This window comes from Camellia sinensis, unplaced genomic scaffold (assembly GCF_055761805.1).
Source record: "Camellia sinensis isolate YWXY unplaced genomic scaffold, ASM5576180v1 Unanchor6, whole genome shotgun sequence".
NCBI lineage: Eukaryota > Viridiplantae > Streptophyta > Magnoliopsida > Ericales > Theaceae > Camellia > Camellia sinensis.
The window spans coordinates 14440001-14450000 of record NW_028129474.1 but is presented as its reverse complement, the minus strand read 5'-3'; positions in this window follow the sequence as shown (position 1 = coordinate 14450000).

Here is a 10000-nt window from a genome sequence, read left to right as displayed (position 1 = left end):
GGCATGCTGCTGGCCAAGGCCGTGGCATGGCATGCTGCTGGCCAAGGCCGTGGCATGGCATGCTGCTGGCCAAGGCCGTGGCATGGCATGCTGCTGGCCAAGGCCGTGGCATGGCATGCTGCTGGCCAAGGCCGTGGCATGACATGCTTGCCAAGGCCAAGGCATGGCATGCTGCTGGCCAAGGCTTTGGCATGCCATGTTGCTGGCCAAGGCTGTGGCATGGCATGCTGCTGGCCAAGGCTGTGGCATGGCATGCTGCTGGCCAAGGCCGTGGCATGGCATGCTGCTGGCCAAGGCCGTGGCATGGCATGCTGCTGGCCAAGGCCGTGGCATGACATGCTTGCCAAGGCCAAGGCATGGCATGCTGCTGGCCAAGGCTTTGGCATGCCATGTTGCTGGCCAAGGCTGTGGCATGGCATGCTGGCCTAGGCCAACGTGCCACCGCCACCGCCGCGGGCAGCCACTCGACGCATCCCGTGCTTGGCTATGTAGTTTCGATGCCACAAGCCAATGCCACAAGCCAAGCGATGGCATGTGCCAAGCGCCCGCCTAGGCATAGGCGTGGCCTGTGGCCTGGCCATGCTGGCCAGCCTTAAGGGAGGTGCCCCCCCCTTATAATAGCCTGTTAAGCCCTTTTCAATCTGGCAGGAGGAAACATCAAGCATGTTCGAGGAGTCATAATGGGGTTTTTTTAAAAAGTAATGGTTTTTTGCCAAAACTTTCAACATGAAAGTTGTATGAAATAATTTAATACACCATAAAAAAAATTATAAAAAAATATTTGGCCACCGGAATATTTTATTTTAATTTATTTCAATTTTAATACTTAAAAAATAATAAAAATTACTAAAAATACTCAAAAAATTCTAGAAAAATTCCAACAATTATAAGATGAGGCACTAGTAATTATAGTAATTTTTTTAATTATTTTTTTATTTTTAATTTATTTTATTATAATTTTTATGAGTAAATAAATAATTAAAAAGCCCGACGAACGTGCAAAAACTCTTAGAGAAACCCAGCAAGCATCGGATAGCTCGAATGCAAATAACAAACGCAACAGGCAACTTCCGAGGGACATACTTTTCCCAACAAGCTTCCACTGGGGAAAGCACTAGCAACGGGTTCGCAAGTCAAAGGCAACCAAACGGCTATTACCCGAGGGACAAGCATTTCGCAGGGCAACATATACGTAAGTCAAAGCCAAACCAAATGGCAATTACACGAGGGACAGGATTGCTTGCCAAGGGCGTGGCATGCGATGTTCTAGCCCAAGGCAAAGGCACGCCACGCTGCGGGACAAGGCCGTGGCAAGACATGCGGCTGGCCTTGGCCTTGGCATGGCATGCCGCCGGCTTTGGCTGGGCTGCGTTGGCCTTGCCATGGAATGTTGCTGGCTTCGGATGGGCTGCCTTGGCCTTGGCCTTGGCCGTGGCATGGCATGCTGCTGGCCTTGGCCTTGGCCTTGGCATGGCATGCTGGCGGCTTTGGCTGGGCTGCCTTGGCCGTGGCATGGCATGCTGCTGGCCTTGGCCTTGGCATGGCATGCTGCTGGCTTTGGCTGGGCTGCCTTGGCCGTGGCATGCCATGCTGCTGGCCTTGGCCTTGGCATGGCATGCTGCTGGCTTTGGCTGGGCTGCCTTGGCCGTGGCATGGCATGCTGCTGGCCTAGGCCTTGGCATGGCATGCTGCTGGCTTTGGCTGGGCTGCCTTGGCCGTGGCATGGCATGCTGCTGGCCTTGGCCTTGGCATGGCATGCTGCTGGCTTTGGCTGGCCTGCCTTGGCCGTGGCATGGCATGCTGCTGGCCTAGGCCTTGGCATGGCATGCTGCTGGCTTTGGCTGGCCTGCGTTGGCCGTGGCATGGCATGCTGCTGGCCTAGGCCATGGCATGGCATGCTGCTGGCTTTGGCTGGGCTGCCTTGGCCGTGGCATGGCATGCTGCTGGCCTTGGCCTTGACATGGCATGCTGCTGGCTTTGGCAGGCCTGCCTTGGCCGTGGCATGGCATGCTGCTGGCCTAGGCCTTGGCATGGCATGCTGCTGGCTTTGGCTGGGCTGCCTTGGCCGTGGCATGGCATGCTGCTGGCCTTGGCCTTGGCATGGCATGCTGCTGGCTTTGGCTGGGCTGCCTTGGCCGTGGCATGGCATGCTGCTGGCCTAGGCCTTGGCATGGCATGCTGCTGGCTTTGGCTGGGCTGCCTTGGCCGTGGCATGGCATGCTGCTGGCCTAGGCCTTGGCATGGCATGCTGCTGGCTTTGGCTGGGCTGCCTTGGCCGTGGCATGGCATGTTGCTGGCCTTGGCCTTGGCATGGCATGCTGCTGGCTTTGGCAGGCCTGCCTTGGCCGTGGCATGGCATGCTGCTGGCCTAGGCCTTGGCATGGCATGCTGCTGGCTTTGGCTGGGCTGCCTTGGCCGTGGCATGGCATGCTGCTGGCCTTGGCCTTGGCATGGCATGTTGCTGGCTTTGGCTGGGCTGCATTGGCCGTGGCATGGCATGCTGCTGGCCTAGGCCTTGGCATGGCATGCTGCTGGCTTTGGCTGGGCTGCCTTGGCCGTGGCATGGCATGCTGCTGGCCTTGGCCTTGGCATGGCATGCTGCTGGCTTTGGCTGGGCTGCCTTGGCCGTGGCATGGCATGCTGCTGGCCTAGGCCTTGGCATGGCATGCTGCTGGCTTTGGCTGGGCTGCCTTGGAAGTGGCATGGCATGCTGCTGGCCTTGGCCTTGGCATGGCATGCTGCTGGCTTTGGCTGGGCTGCCTTGGCCGTGGCATGGCATGCTGCTGGCCTAGGCCTTGGCATGGCATGCTGCTGGCTTTGGCTGGGCTGCCTTGGCCGTGGCATGGCATGCTGCTGGCCTTGGCCTTGGCATGGCATGCTGCTGGCTTTGGCTGGGCTGCCTTGGCCGTGGCATGGCATGCTGCTGGCCTAGGCCTTGGCATGGCATGCTGCTGGCTTTGGCTGGGCTGCCTTGGCCGTGGCATGGCATGCTGCTGGCCTTGGCCTTGGCATGGCATGCTGCTGGCTTTGGCAGGCCTGCCTTGGCCGTGGCATGGCATGCTGCTGGCCAAGGCCTTGGCCTGGCATGCTGCTGGCTTTGGCTGGGCTGCCTTGGCCGTGGCATGGCATGCTGCTGGCCTTGGCCTTGGCATGGCATGCTGCTGGCTTTGGCTGGCCTGCCTTGGCCGTGGCATGGCATGCTGCTGGCCTAGGCCTTGGCATGGCATGCTGCTGGCTTTGCCTGGGCTGCCTTGGCCGTGGCATGGCATGCTGCTGGCCTTGGCCTTGGCATGGCATGCTGCTGGTTTTGGCTGGCCTGCCTTGGCCGTGGCATGGCATTCTGCTGGCCTTGGCCTTGGCATGGCATGCTGCTGGCTTTGCCTGGGCTGCCTTGGCCGTGGCATGGCATGCTGCTGGCCTAGGCCTTGGCATGGCATGCTGCTGGCTTTGGCTGGGCTGCCTTGGCCGTGGCATGGCATGCTGCTGGCCTTGGCCTTGGCATGGCATGCTGCTGGCTTTGGCAGGCCTGCCTTGGCCGTGGCATGGCATGCTGCTGGCCTAGGCCTTGGCATGGCATGCTGCTGGCTTTGGCTGGGCTGCCTTGGCCGTGGCATGGCATGCTGCTGGCCTTGGCCTTGGCATGGCATGCTGCTGGCTTTGGCTGGGCTGCCTTGGCCGTGGCATGGCATGCTGCTGGCCTTGGCCTTGGCATGGCATGCTGCTGGCTTTGGCTGGGCTGCCTTGGCCGTGGCATGGCATGCTGCTGGCCTTGGCCTTGGCATGGCAAGCTGCTGGCTTTGGTTGGGCTGCCTTGGCCGTGGCATGGCTTGCTGCTGGCCTTGGCTGGGCTGCCTTGGCCGTGGCATGGCATGCTGCTGGCCTAGGCCTTGGCATGGCATGCTGCTGGCTTTGGCTGGGCTGCCTTGGCCGTGGCATGGCATGCTGCTGGCCTAGGCCTTGGCATGGCATGCGGCTGGCTTTGGCTGGCAGCCTTGGTCGTGGCATGGCATGCTGCTGGCCTTGGCCTTGGCATGGCATGCCGCCGGCTTTGGCTGGGCTGCGTTGGCCGTGGCATGGCATGCTGCTGGCCTTGGCCTTGGCATGGCATGTTGCTGGCTTTGGCTGGCCTGCCTTGGCCGTGGCATGGCATGCTGCTGGCCTAGGCCTTGGCATGGCATGCTGCTGGCTTTGGCTGGCCTGCCTTGGCCGTGGCATGGCATGCTGCTGGCCTAGGCCATGGCATGGCATGCTGCTGGCTTTGGCTGGGCTGCCTTGGCCGTGGCATGGCATGCTGCTGGCCTAGGCCTTGGCATGGCATGCTGCTGGCTTTGGCTGGGCTGCCTTGGCCGTGGCATGGCATGCTGCTGGCCTTGGCCTTGGCATGGCATGCTGCGGGCTTTGGCTGGGCTGCCTTGGCCGTGGCATGGCATGCTGCTGGCCTAGGCCTTGGCATGGCATGCTGCTGGCTTTGGCTGGGCTGCCTTGGCCGTGGCATGGCATGCTGCTGGCCTTGGCCTTGGCATGGCATGCTGCTGGCTTTGGCTGGGCTGCCTTGGCCGTGGCATGGCATGCTGCTGGCCTAGGCCTTGGCATGGCATGCTGCTGGCTTTGGCTGGGCTGCCTTGGCCGTGGCATGGCATGCTGCTGGCCTTGGCCTTGGCATGGCATGCTGCTGGCTTTGGCTGGGCTGCCTTGGCCGTGGCATGGCATGCTGCTGGCCTAGGCCTTGCCATGGCATGCTGCTGGCTTTGGCTGGGCTGCCTTGGCCGTGGCATGGCATGCTGCTGGCCTTGGCCTTGGCATGGCATGCTGCTGGCTTTGGCAGGCCTGCCTTGGCCGTGGCATGGCATGCTGCTGGCCAAGGCCTTGGCCTGGCATGCTGCTGGCTTTGGCTGGGCTGCCTTGGCCGTGGCATGGCATGCTGCTGGCCTTGGCCTTGGCATGGCATGCTGCTGGCTTTGGCTGGCCTGCCTTGGCCGTGGCATGGCATGCTGCTGGCCTAGGCCTTGGCATGGCATGCTGCTGGCTTTGCCTGGGCTGCCTTGGCCGTGGCATGGCATGCTGCTGGCCTTGGCCTTGGCATGGCATGCTGCTGGCTTTGGCTGGCCTGCCTTGGCCGTGGCATGGCATTCTGCTGGCCTTGGCCTTGGCATGGCATGCTGCTGGCTTTGGCTGGGCTGCCTTCGCCTTGGCATTGCATGCTGCTGGCTTTGGCAGGCCTGCCTTGGCCGTGGCATGTCATGCTGCTGGCCTAGGCCTTGGCATGGCATGCTGCTGGCTTTGGCTGGGCTGCCTTGGCCGTGGCATGGCATGCTGCTGGCCTTGGCCTTGGCATGGCATGCTGCTGGCTTTGGCTGGGCTGCCTTGGCCGTGGCATGGCATGCTGCTGGCCTTGGCCTTGGCATGGCAAGCTGCTGGCTTTGGCTGGGCTGCCTTGGCCGTGGCATGGCATGCTGCTGGCCTTGGCTGGGCTGCCTTGGCCGTGGCATGGCATGCTGCTGGCCTTGGCCTTGGCATGGCATGCTGCTGGCTTTGGCTGGGCTGCCTTGGCCGTGGCATGGCATGCTGCTGGCCTAGGCCTTGGCATGGCATGCTGCTGGCTTTGGCTGGGCTGCCTTGGCCGTGGCATGGCATGCTGCTGGCCTTGGCCTTGGCATGGCATGCTGCTGGCTTTGGCAGGCCTGCCTTGGCCGTGGCATGGCATGCTGCTGGCCTAGGCCTTGGCATGGCATGCTGCTGGCTTTGGCTGGGCTGCCTTGGCCGTGGCATGGCATGCTGCTGGCCTTGGCCTTGGCATGGCATGCTGCTGGCTTTGGCTGGGATGCCTTGGCCGTGGCATGGCATGCTGCTGGCCTTGGCCTTGGCATGGCATGCTGCTGGCTTTGGCTGGGCTGCCTTGGCCGTGGCATGGCATGCTGCTGGCCTTGGCCTTGGCATGGCAAGCTGCTGGCTTTGGCTGGGCTGCCTTGGCCGTGGCATGGCATGCTGCTGGCCTTGGCTGGGCTGCCTTGGCCGTGGCATGGCATGCTGCTGGCCTTGGCCTTGGCATGGCATGCTGCTGGCTTTGGCTGGGCTGCCTTGGCCGTGGCATGGCATGCTGCTGGCCTTGGCCTTGGCATGGCAAGCTGCTGGCTTTGGCTGGGCTGCCTTGGCCGTGGCATGGCATGCTGCTGGCCTAGGCCTTGACATGGCATGCTGCTGGCTTTGGCTGGGCTGCCTTGGCCGTGGCATGGCATGCTGCTGGCCTTGGCCTTGGCATGGCATGCTGCTGGCTTTGGCAGGCCTGCCTTGGCCGTGGCATGGCATGCTGCTGGCCTAGGCCTTGGCATGGCATGCTGCTGGCTTTGGCTGGGCTACCTTGGCCGTGGCATGGCATGCTGCTGGCCTTGGCCTTGGCATGGCATGCTGCTGGCTTTGGCTGGGCTGCCTTGGCCGTGGCATGGCATGCTGCTGGCCTTGGCCTTGGCATGGCAAGCTGCTGGCTTTGGCTGGGCTGCCTTGGCCGTGGCATGGCATGCTGCTGGCCTTGGCCTTGGCATGGCATGCTGCTGGCTTTGGCTGGGCTGCCTTGGCCGTGGCATGGCATGCTGCTGGCCTTGGCCTTGGCATGGCATGCTGCTGGCTTTGGCTGGCCTGCCTTGGCCGTGGCATGCCATGCTGCTGGCCATGGCCTTGGGGCTGGGCTGCCTTGGCTGCGGTTCTTATCACTAGACGTGCGTTGCGTGCGAAAGCGTGCAAAGGCGTGCGCGACCATGCGCGCAACACGCGCACCGTGGTCAAAAGACCACGCGCGCGGTATTCGCACAGGCCACGCTGCCCACGCCGCGGGCATGCCAGGCCAGGCTGCCCTGGCCGGCTGCATGCCAGGCCGCCCAGGCCGTGCGCATGCCATGCCGTGCTGCCCAGGCCAGCTGCATGCCAGGCCGCCCAGGCCGTGCGCATGCCATGCCGTGCTGCCCACGCCGCGGGCATGCCAGGTCGGCTGCATGCCAGGCCGCCCAGGCCGTGCGCATGCCATGCCGTGCTGCCCACGCCGCGGGCATGCCAGGCCGGCTGCATGCCAGGCCGCCCAGGCCGTGCGCATGCCATGCCGTGCTGCCCATGCCGCGCGCATGCCAGGCCGCCCACGCCCGCGCGGATGCCACGCCATGCTGCCCAAGGCCGCGCCCAGGCCGCGCAAGGCCGCGGCCAGGCCGCCCAAGGCCGCGCCCAGGCCGCGCAAGGCCGCCCAAGGCCGCGGTCCAGGCCGCCCAAGGCCGCGGCCGAGCCGCCCCAGGCCGCAGCCCAGGCCGCGGTCGAGCCGCAGTGCATGTAACCCAAGGCCGCAGCCCAGGCCGCGCCCAACATGGGGCGTACCTGCCACTGCCTTGCCCTGGGCAAGGGAGGTGCCCCCCCCTTATAATAGCCTGTTAAGCCCTTTTCAGTCTGGCAGGAGGAAACATCAAGCATGTTCGAGGAGTCATAATGGGGTTTTTTTTAAAAAGTAATGGTTTTTTGCCAAAACTTTCAACATGAAAGTTGTAGGAAATAATTTAATACACCATAAAAAAAATTAAAAAAAATATTTTTTTACCGAAAATATTTTATTTTAATTTATTTCGATATTAATACTTAAAAAATAATAAAAATTAATAAAAATGGTCAAACAATTATGGAAAAATTCCCATAATTAAAGGATGATTCACTAGTAATTATAGAAATTATTAAATTATTTTTTTCATTTTTTTTATTTTATTTTGATTTTTTTATGCCAAATAAGGGCTTTAAAAATTCGAAAAGCTCCAGAAAAATTGCAAAAAAATAGGGAATGACATTTAAAATTGATTGTAGTGCATTTTTAATTGTGTTGCACGGTTTGGGTAAGATTATAAAAGAATCATGTTCAAAAAGATCGATCGAGGCGGTGGCATGCCATGGCCTTGGCCTTGGCCATGCCTTGCACAGGGACTTGGCCTTGCCCACTGCCTTGGCCTTGGCTTTGGCCTTGGCCTTGGCCTTGGCATGGCATGGCATGCTCGCCGAGGCCGTGGCATGCCTTGCTGCTAGCCAAGGCCGTGGCGTGGCATGCTCGCCCAGCCCGTGGCATGCCATGCTCGCCCAGCCCGTGGCACGCCATGTTGGCCCAAGGCATTGGCATGGCATGCCGGCCAAGGCATGCTGGCCAACGTTGCACAAGGCGGTGCCATGGCATGGCATGCTGACCAAGACCGTGCCATGGCATGCTGGGCGAGGCCGGGGCATGGCATGCTGGCCGAGGCCGTGGCTTGCCATGCCGCCACGGCCGTGGCATGACGGGCAACGGACCGGCATGGCCCAGCCCGTGGCACGCCATGTTGGCCCAAGGCATTGGCATGGCATGCCGGCCAAGGCATGCTGGCCAACGCTGCGGCACGGCGTGCTGGACAAGGCGGTGCCATGGCATGGCATGCTGACCGAGGCCGTGGCATGGCATGTTGGGCGACGCCGTAGCAAGGCATGCGGGCCGAGGCCGTGGCATGGCATGTTTGCAACGCCGTGGCAAGACATGCGGGCCGTGGCATGGCATGGCATGCGGGCCGAGGCCGTGGCACGACATGTTGGCCAAGGCTAAGGCATGGCACGCCGGGCAACGCGGTGGCATGGCATGCCGGGCAACGCGGTGGCAAGGCATGCGGGCCGGGGCCGTGGCATGGCATGTTGGGCGACGCCGTAGCAAGGCATGCGGTCCGAGGCCGTGGCATGTCATGCGGGCCGAGGCCGTGGCATGGCATGCGGGCCGAGGCCGTGGCATGGCATGTTGGGCGATGCCGTAGCAAGGCATGCGGGCCGAGGCCGTGGCATGTCATGCGAGCCGAGGCCGTGGCATGGCATGCGGGCCGAGGCCGTGGCATGGCAAGTTGGGCGACGTCGTGGCAAGGCATGCGGGCCGAGGCCGTGGCATGTCATGCGGGCCGAGGCCGTGGCTTGGCATGCGGGCCGAGGCCGTGGCATGGAATGTTGGGCGACGCCGTAGCAAGGCATGCGGGCCGAGGCCGTGGCATGTCATGCGGGCCGAGGCCGTGGCATGGCATGCGGGCCGAGGCCGTGTCATGGCAAGTTTGGCCCAGGCCGTGGCTCGACATGTTGGCCAAGGCTAAGGCATGGCACGCCGGTCAACGCGGTGGCATGGCATGCTGGGCAACGCGGTGGCAAGGCATGCGGGCCGAGGCCGTGGCATGGCATGTTGGGCAACGCCGTAGCAAGGCATGCGGGCCGAGGCCGTGGCATGGCATGCGGGCCGTGGCCGTGGCATGGCATGTTGGGCGACGCCGTGGCATGGCATGCGGGCCGAGGCCGTGGCATGGCATGTTTGGCAACGCCGTGGCAAGACATGCGGGCCGTGGCATGGCATGGCATGCGGGCCGAGGCCGTGGCATGGCATGCGGGCCGAGGCCGTGGCATGTCATGCGGGCCGAGGCCGTGGCATGTAATGCGGGCCGAGGCCGTGGCATGTAATGCGGGTCGAGGCCGTGGCATGGCATGTTGGGCGACGCCGTACCAAGGCATGCGGGCCGAGGCCGTGGCATGGCATGCGGGCCGAGGCCGTGGCATGGCATGTTGGGCGACGCCGTAGCAAGGCATGCGGGCCGAGGCCGTGGCTTGACATGTTGGCCAAGGCTAAGGCATGGCACGCCGGGCAACGCGGTGGCATGGCATGCTGGGCAACGCGGTGGCAAGGCATGCGGGCCGAGGCCGTGGCATGGCATGTCGGGCAACGCCGTAGCAAGGCATGCGGGCCGAGGCCGTGGCATGGCATGCGGGCCGTGGCCGTGGCCGTGGCATGGCATGTTGGGCGACGCCGTGGCATGGCATGCGGGCCGAGGCCGTGGCATGGCATGTTTGGCAATGCCGTGGCAAGACATGCGGGCCGAGGCCGTGGCATGGCATGCGGGCCGAGGCCGTGGCATGCCATGTTGGGCAACGCCGTAGCAAGGCATGCGGGCCGAGGCCGTGGCATGGCATGTTGGGCGACGCCGTAGCA